The 9,761-nt window shown below is 39.3% G+C and overlaps 1 long non-coding RNA gene across 1 annotated transcript; it reads right to left on the bottom strand.

The window, feature by feature from the left end:
• Positions 1 to 8,581: 8,581 nt before the first annotated feature.
• LOC119368356 lies at positions 8,582 to 9,529 on the bottom strand. Its single transcript, XR_005176609.1, has 3 exons — positions 9,468 to 9,529; positions 9,124 to 9,161; positions 8,582 to 8,631 (listed from the first exon to the last, which is right to left on the bottom strand). It is a non-coding gene; the product is annotated as an uncharacterized LOC119368356 (long non-coding RNA).
• Positions 9,530 to 9,761: the final 232 nt, after the last annotated feature.

A 9,761-nucleotide genomic window follows, 5' to 3' on the forward strand; every position in this document is an offset into this window, starting at 1 on the left:
CTGGTGTCTAGCCTTGGAGTCCGAGAAGGACTCTTCCCTTTCGGGTGAAACTGACTTTGTGGAGGCTTTTACTCTAAGTTTCGACCCCAAGGCTCAACATATAAATGGAGAGGCAGGGCTAGCACCAAAGACATCAAGAAACACCAATCCGTGTGCCGGCAACCCCGTCCCCTTTAGTTTATCCTCCGTCATAGTTTTCGTAGTGCTTAGGCGAAGCCCTGCAGAGATTGTTCTTCACCAAAACCGTCACCACGCCGTCGTGCTGCAGGAACTCATCTACTACTTCGCATGTCTTGCTGGATCAAGAAGGTGAGGACGTCATTGAGCTGAACGTGTGCTGAACGTGGAGGTGCCGTATGTTCGGTACTTGATCCGGGCGGATCGTGAAGGTGTACGACTACATCAACCGCGTTGATAAAGGCTTCTGCTTAGCCATCTTCAAGGGTATGAAGATACACTCCCCCTCTCGTTGCTATGCATCACATAGATAGATCTTGCGTGATTGTAGGATTTGTTTTTGAAATTACCGCATTCCCCAACAGTGGCATCCGAGCCAGGTTTATGCGTAGATGTTATATGCAAGAGTAGAACACAAGGTTTTGTGGGCGATAATAGTCATACTGCTTACCAACATGTCATACTTTGATTCCGCGGTATTGTTGGATGAAGCGGCTCAGACCGACATTACACGTACGCTTACGCGAGACTGGTTTTACCGACGTGCTTTGCACATAGGTGGCTGGTGAGTGTCTGTTTCTCCAACTTTAGTTGAATAGAGTGTGGCTACGCCCGGTCCTTGTTGAAGGTTAAAACAACACACTTGACAAAAAATCATTGTGGTTTTGATGCGTAGGTAAGAATGGTTCTTGCTAGAAGCCCATAGCAGCCACGTAAAACTTGCAACAACAAAGTAGAGGACGTCTAACTTGTTTTTGCAGGGCTTGATGTGATGTGATATGGTCAAGCATGATGTGATATAATTTGTTGTATGAGATGATCATGTTTTGTAACAAAGTTATCGGCAACTGGCAGCATCCATATGGTTGTCGCTTTATTATATGCAATGCAATCGCCATTTAATTGTTTTACTTTATCACTAAGCGGTAGCAATAGTCGTAGTAACAATAGTTGGCAAGATGACAATCATGCTACGATGGAGATGAAGGTGTCGCGCTGGTGACGTTGGAGATCATGACGATGCTTCGGTGATGGAGATCATGAGCACAAGATGATGATGGCCATATCATGTCACATATTTTGATTGCATGTGATGTTTATCCTTTATGCATCTTATTTTCCTTAGTGCGGCGGTAGCATTATAAGATAACCCCTTACTAAATTTCAAGGTATAAGTGTTCTTCCTGAGTATGCACCGTTGCTACAGTTCTTCGTGTTGAGACACCACGTGATGATCAGGTGTGATAGGATCTACGTTCACATACAATGGGTGCAAGCCAGTTTTGCACACTCAGAATACTCGGGTTAAACTTGACGAGCCTAGCATATGCAGATATGGCCTCGGAACACTAGAGACCGAAAGGTCGAGCGTGAATCATATAGTAGATATGATCAACATAGTGATGTTCACCATTGAAAACTACTCCATCTCACGTGATGATCGGAAATGGTTTAGTTGATTTGGATCACGTGATCATTTAGATGACTAGAGGGATGTCTATCTAAGTGGGAGTTCTTAAGTAATATGATTAATTGAACTTTAGTTTATCATGAACTTAGTCCTGATAGTATTTTGCAAATTATGTTGTAGATCAATAGCTCGTGTTATAGCTTCCCTATATTTCTATATGTTCCTAGAGAAAACTAAGTTGAAAGATGATAGTAGCAATGATGCGGACTGGGTCCGTGATGTGAGGTTTATCCTCATTGCTGCACAAAAGAATTATGTCCTTGATGCTCTACTAGGTGACAGACCTATTGCGGGGGCAGATGTAGACATTATGAACATTTGGCTAGCTTAATATGATGACTAGTTGATAGTTTAGTGCATCGTGCTTAATGTCTTAGAATCGGGACTTCGAAGACGTTTTGAACATCATGGACCATATGAGATGTTCTAGGAGTTGAAATTAATATTTCAAGCAAATACCCAAGTTGAGAGATATGAAGTGTCCAACAAGTTCTATAGCTAAAAGATGGAGGAGAATAGCTCAAGCAGTGAGCATGTGCTCAGATTTTCTGGGTACTACAATCACTTGAATCAAGTGGGAGTTAATCTTCGAGATGAAATAGTGATTGACAGAGTTCTCTAGCCACCATCACCAAGTTACTGGAACTTCATGATGAACTATAGCATGCAAGGGATGACGAAAACGATCCCTGAGCTCTTCTGTTGTTGAAATCGACGAAGGTAGAAATCAAGAAAGAGCATCAAGTATTGATGATTGACAAAACCACTAGTTTCAAGAAAAGAGCAAAGGGAAAGAAAGGGAACTTCAAGTAGAACGACAAGCAAGTTGTCACTCCTGTGAAGAAGCCCAAAGCTAGACCAAAGCCTGAATCTGAGTGCTTCTACTGCAAAGAAAATGGTCACTGGAAGCGGAAATGCCCTGAATATTTTGTGAATAAGAAGGATGGCAAAGTGAACAAGGGTGTACCTTACTAGTGTTTATAGTAGCCCCTGGGTATTTGATACTTGTTCGGTTGCTAAGATTAGTAACTCGACACAGGAGTTATAGAATAAACAGAGATTAGTTGAGGGTGAAGTGACGATGTGTGTTGGAAGTGGTTCCAAGATTGATATGATCATCATCGCAAACTCCCTAAACATTCGAGATTAGTGTTGAACCTAAATAAATGTTATTTGGTGTTTGCGTTGAGCATAAATATGATTAGATCATGTTTATTGCGATACCATTATTCATCTAAGACAGAGAATAAATTTTTATTCCTTTTACATGAATAAAACCATCTATGGTCATACACCCAATGTTGATGGTTTATTGAATCTTGATCATAGTGATACACATATTCATAATATTGATGCCAAAAAGATGCAATGTTGATAATGATAATGCAACATATTTGTGGCACTGCCATTTGGGTCATATCGGTGTAAAGCGCATGAAGAAACTCCATAAAGATGGACTTTTGGAATCACTTGACTATGAATCATTTGATGCTTGCGAACCATGCCTTATGGGCAAGATGACTAAAACTCCGTTCTTCGGAACAATGGAATGAACTAGTGACTTATTGGAAATAACACATATGATGTATGCAGTCCTATGAGTATTGATGCTCATGGTGGGTATCATTATTTTCTTACCTTCACAGATGATTTAAGAAAATATGGTTATATCTACTTAATGAAGCATAAGTCTGAAACATTTGAAGAGTTCAAAGAATTTCAGAGTGAACTGGAGAATCATCGTAACAAGAAAATAAAGTTTCTACAATCTGATCGTAGAGGAGAATATTTGAGTTACAAGTTTGGCCTTCATTTGAAACAATGTGGAATAGTTTCACACACCACATGGAACACCACAACGTAATGGTGTGTCCGAACGTCGTAACCGCACTTTATTGGATATGGTGCGATCTATGATGTATCTTACTGATTAACCACTGTTGTTTTGTGGTTATGCATTAGAGACAGCTGCATTCATGTTAAAAAGGGCACCATCTAAATCTGTTGAGATGATGCCTTATGAACTGTGGTTTGGCAAGAAACCAAAGTTGTCGTTTCTTAAAATTTGGGGCTGCCATGCTTAGGTGAAAAAGCTTCAACCTGATAAGCTGGAACCCAAATCGGAGAAGTGTGTCTTCATACGATACCCAAAGGAAACTGTTGGGTACACCTTCTATCATAGATCCGAAGGCAAAATCTTTGTTGCTAAGAATGGATCCTTTCTAGAGAAGGATTTTCTCTCGAAAGAAGTGAGTGGGAGGAAAGTAGAACTTGATGAGGTTGTTGTACCTGCTCCCTTATTGGAAAGTAGTTCATCACAGAAGTCAGTTCCCATGATTCCTACACCAATTAGTGAGGAAGCTAATGATGATGATCATAAAGCTTCAGATCAAGTTACTATCGAACCAAGTAGGTCTTCTAGAGTAAGATCCGCACCAGAGTGGTACGATAATCCTGTTGTGGAAGTCATGTTACTAGACCATGATGAACCTACGAACTATGAGGAAGCGATGATGAGCCTAGATTCGCGAAATGCCTTGAGGCTATGAAATCTGAGATGGGATCCATCTATGAGAACAAAGTGTGGACTTTGGTGGACTTGCCCGATGGTCGGTTAGCCATATTAAATAAATGGATATTCAAGAGGAAGACGGACATTGATAGTAGTGTTATTATCTACAAAGCTCGACTTGTCGCAAAAGGTTTTCGACAAGTTCAAGGTGTTGGCTACAATGAGATTTTCTCAACTATAGCGATGCTTAAATCCGTCCAAATCATGTTAGCAATTACCATATTTTATGAAATCTGGCAAATGGATGTCAAAACTACATTCCTTAAATGGACATCTCTTAAAGAAGAGTTGTATATGATGCAACCAAAAGGTTTTGTCAATCCTAATGGTACTAACAATGTGTACAAGGTCCAGTGATCCATCTTTGGACAACTGCCAGCATCTCAGAGTTGGAATATATGCCTTGATGAGTTGATCAAAGCATATAGTTTTATACAGACTTGAAGTAAAGCCTGTATTTACAAGAAAGTGAGCGGCTGCACAACAACCTTTCTGATAAGTATATGTGAATGACATATTATTGATCAGAAATGATATAGAATTTTCTAGAAAGCATAAAGGAGAGTTTGAAAGGAGTTTTTCAAAGAAAGACCTTGGTGAAGATGCTTACATATTGGGCATCAAGATCTATAGAGATAGATCAAGATGCTTAATTGGACTTTCACAAAGCACATACCTTGGTAAAGTTTTGAGGAAGTTCAAAATGGATCAGTCAAAGAAAGGGTTCTTGCCTGTTTTACAAGGTGTAAAGTTGAGTAAGACTCAAAGCCCGACCACGGCAGAAAATAGAAAGAGAATGAAAGTCATTCCCTATGCCACAATCATAGGTTCTATAAAGTATGTTCTATTGTGTACCAGACCTATTGTGTACCCTGCCCTGAGTTTGGCAAGGGATTACAATTTTGATCTAGGAGTAGATCACTAGACAGCGGTCAAGATTATCATTAGTGAGGACTAAGGAAATATTTTCTCGATTATGGAGGTGATAAAAGAGCTCGTTTAAAGAGTTACATCGATGCAAGCTTTTACACCGATCCATATGACTCTAAGTCTCAATCTGGATACATATTGAAAGTGGGAGCAATTAGCTAGAGCAGCTCCATGCAGATCATTGTAGACATAGAATATTTGCAAAATAAATACGGCTCTGAATGTGACAGACCCGTTGACTAAACTTCTCTCATGAGCAATACATGTTCACACCTTAGTACTCTTTTGGTGTTACTCACATAGCGATGTGAACTAGATTATTGACTGTAGTAAACCCTTTGGGTGTTGGTCATATGACGATGTGAACTATGGGTGTTAATCACATATAGATGTGAATATTGGTGTTAAATCACATGGTGATGTGAACTAGATTATTGACTCTAGTGCAAGTGGGAGACTGAAAGAAATATGCCCTAGAGGCAATAATAAAGTTATTATTTATTTCCTTATTTCATGATAAATGTTTATTATTTATACTAGCACAAATGCCCGTGCGTTGCCATGGGTGACAATGCAGTTGAACGAATCAAACAATGATTAAGTTACATGGATAACTTCTTGAGGATGGAATGCATGGATAGTATCATGAGATGACACTAAAACCTACAAAATATTATTCAACCGTTGGTAATGCATGGATAGTATCATGAGGTGACACTAAAACCTACAAAAAAAATTATTCAACCATTGATAGGGTAGGCGCATCAATCAGTCTTGTTTCAATTTGGTATGTTGATGTCCAAGAGCAGATTTTTAGTTTAGGGATTGTTCGGATCTCCTTCAACTCTATGCTTCACCAACTACGCGTACCAGAGGCCTCTCATACAATTTGGTGAAGTTGAAATCATAGAGCTTAATATATTTTCGACGACAATGCCATCACCAAGTTGTGTAACACTTAGTTGCGAAACGAACCTGGTCGAAGCGCTAGCCATGACGTCGTCATTGTTCCCTTCTCACAAGCCCGTCAGGGCCGACCGCTATCCCTCCAGCTCATTTTATTCATGTGCTTCCCCGCCATTGCCTCACATCGACTTCCTCCCTGCCGTCTCAGTCTTCCACACCATTGGCCTCCTCCCCAACATCGCCATCTTCCCCGGTATAGACAACCTCCCCATCGTCGGCCTATGTTATGTTCATGACAAACCCCTCAACCAACAGAAGCTGACCATCACGTCCCAAACGGTGTGGCCCTTCCACAGAAGCTGGAGCGTGGCACTAAAGCGTCAACATTTCTAGACATTTCCGAAACCCCAGCACCGCCATCTTCCCTAGTATAGACTACCTCCCCATCGTCGGCCTATGCTATGTTCATGACGAACCCCTCAACCAACAGAAGCTGACCATCACATCCGAAATGGTGTGGAAGTTCCACGAAAGGTGGAGCACGGCGCTGAACCTTCAACATTTCTAGACATTTCTGAATAGGCTTACATGTATGCTTCTTGCCCTGGAGTTGTCACCCAGTGGAATATTTTAGCAATGTTAACTTTAGCTAGAAATATATGTCTCCTCTAGTAATAGCTCATCTAGAAAAATGTTGGTTTTCACTTCTATACTCTGCATGTAATCTTTCATCAAGCTCCCACACATAGATATAAAATCACTGCCATTTGACACACAATCGTCAATTATAATATTTCTCCAATGAACCTTTTTATTCTATTTTTTGCTAGCTCTAGTATATCATAAATGCTAAAATCAAGAAATTTGAGGATATGTTATAAATTTCAGTGTTGCTACATCTACAATCCATATGATAAACAATAGTGACCCGTAGCTCATACATGTACAATATCCATATTAGATGGTGCATCACTCTTTCCTGCTCCATCCTTGTTACAGTTAAGAGAGAGAGTATGCATACAATGTGTTATCCTTGCAATATGAGATGCAAAGTACAAACCCACAACGGTATTTCAAATAGGCACAAGAGAGAAAATATATTGCATTACTTCTATAAGAAATATAATAGTTTGAATAAATTGGTATCCAGGTTTGTCACTTAAAGAAACATTTTTCCTGTAATCTAGACACTTGAAGCGGGCAAGCAGCTAAAATAAACTTAATGTGAAGCTCTACAATTCTCTCATTGGTTCTGACATACTGCAATTCCCTCGTTGGTCCTGACATATTGGATCCTTCATCATGCATCCTGGGTTAAGATGGTTATACTTTCCAAGAAATTTAAAAAATCTTCTTGCTTCAGTTGCTTGTTACCTGTCATACAATGTGTTATCTCATCTCAACAAATACTAGAGGGCTAATAGACACAGTCCTGGGCTAGTTGAAGTGGTTTCTGCAAAAGGAAAATCATAATATTGCAAATTGCAAGCTGTCCAAAGAGAAAAATCAGGTTAAATTGATGATTTGACAGTTACAATACTGGAGAAACTGGGATTTATAAAGTCAATTGGTACTTAAATAATAAAGCAGAATCAAGTTGTACATCCACTTCTTTCTGTTGTGAAAAAAGTTATGAATCATGCAAAACACTGAAATAACTACAGAATTTGCATAAATAGAAATAGCAAGCTTGTGACACAGTAATCAGGTTATCCCGATGGTGCTCAGACATGTAATTAGAAAATATTTGACTGGTGCAGACTGAAGTAACCATCTACTAAAGTCGACCATAGCTCCAAGATCAAAATGTAATAATCATAATACAAGTTTCCTTCAAGGAAAAATTGTAACATATTTGCTTGTACTCTGGTAATAGCTATAATCGTTCGTGAGATAACCAACATGTATTTTTACAAACTGATGTATATATTTTATCCATTTTTTTGCGACCGGATCGCCCATCAATGTAGGCAGGCGGACGCATACACGGACTTTGTGGTGCTGGCCTGATATAATGTAAATGTAGAGGTGCCAAATATTAGTTACCTGGGAAAGACGGTGTGTTCATCAGAGCCTGGACTCCTCTTTTCCCAAATTCTGTAGCTAATTCAGGTTGGAAAATTGATAAAAAAATTCTTCAGTCATATGCAGAAGTCACTCAGTCTGACCTAGTAGAGCATGAGTCATTACCTGCGAAAAAATAAGATGGGTGAACAAAATAATTATTTCTCCTCAATCTGACATAGCAGAGCATGAGTATACCCAAATAGTTATATAATTTGCATACTTTTCCATACTACCTAGATAATTAGATTTCCTTGAAGGCAGAATCCGTAAGAAAGGAATATGTAGAAATTAGAAAACAAACATAAAAGCAAACTGACATTGTTGTAACCTTACAAAATCAGTTGCATTAGTAAGAAAACCGAAACTTCTTACCCTGGTGCTTGCAGGTTTGAATCACTCCATGAGATCAATGGGCAAATCATGATAGCTGATTTGTTCTGCTGATTGTGTCGACATAGGGATGGATTGCATCACAAATTTGACAGCCAATAGCGATGGGAGAACATCTCTGACAAAAAACAAATTCATGATGTGATCTCTATTCTCTGATAGCCGCTGGAGAAAGGAGATTGGAGAGATAGGAATATAATGAGGGGGTGGGGGTCCAAGGGGAATTTAGGCCCATCAGATTTAGTTCTAAATACTGGCATTGTGACTGAAAGATCATTTATATTGTTACAGAAAAACTACTGAATGAATGTCGATTTCATAGTTAGAATTGCAAGAAAATTTATATGAATGTGCTATATTTAAAAAAATGCTAGCCTTGAACCCTTTTGCCACAGAACAAAGTAACCACATACATACAAATCTATATAATACTCGTACTACAGGCAGCTAGTTTAATTTATGTATGTGCAACAGTTTCAAAGTCTTGCTATGGATCTTCAAAGAAAGGATTATAAGCTCTAGGCATGATATTGAGAAATCTGGAAAGGTTGTATAACTTAAATGTCAATTATACTACATAGGATAAATAGTTGAACTCTAGGCACCATACCTCTATTTACGCTAGAAGGCAGAAAGATTAGAAACACCCTGCAGATAATCAGAGACTTAGTCTGTATTCGCTAGAAACAATAGAAAACATGCAAATCCTATATCCATAAAGAATATCGACTTATTTTGTTGGCTAACGAGGGGTATGTAACATACAAAAACATCTGAAAGCCTCCTGCAAAGTCCAAACCAAACTGGCCAGCTGTATCATTTTCTTTGAAGGTCAGGTGTTTCATTGTGTTCATGTAGCAGCTCTGGAATACATGGTGTCGCTCCAGGATGCATAGTAAGGCTACAACAGTCAGTAGAAGAAAATATGAGGAAGATGGGCGAAGCCACACATACCAAAGGAGCACAAGATTGCATGGAGGAGAATTCGACCCAAAGCCATCCCCAAGGTGCAGGAACGTGACGCCATCCGGCACGTTCCCGAGATCCCAGCGCCATCTTGAAAATAAACCGTGAGGGCACCTTGCATGCCAAACTTACTTCAGAAAAGGCATTGGTTTCAAGAATTCAAAGAACCGATCGCCCAAGGTTGCAACATCTGAAAAAATGTCAGATAAGCAAATTTGGTTAGAGCAAAAAAGAACTATAAAAACACAAAATCTCTTAGTTTTGTACAGATCAATGGCATAC

Source organism: Triticum dicoccoides, chromosome 2B, assembly GCF_002162155.2.
Source record: "Triticum dicoccoides isolate Atlit2015 ecotype Zavitan chromosome 2B, WEW_v2.0, whole genome shotgun sequence".
NCBI lineage: Eukaryota > Viridiplantae > Streptophyta > Magnoliopsida > Poales > Poaceae > Triticum > Triticum dicoccoides.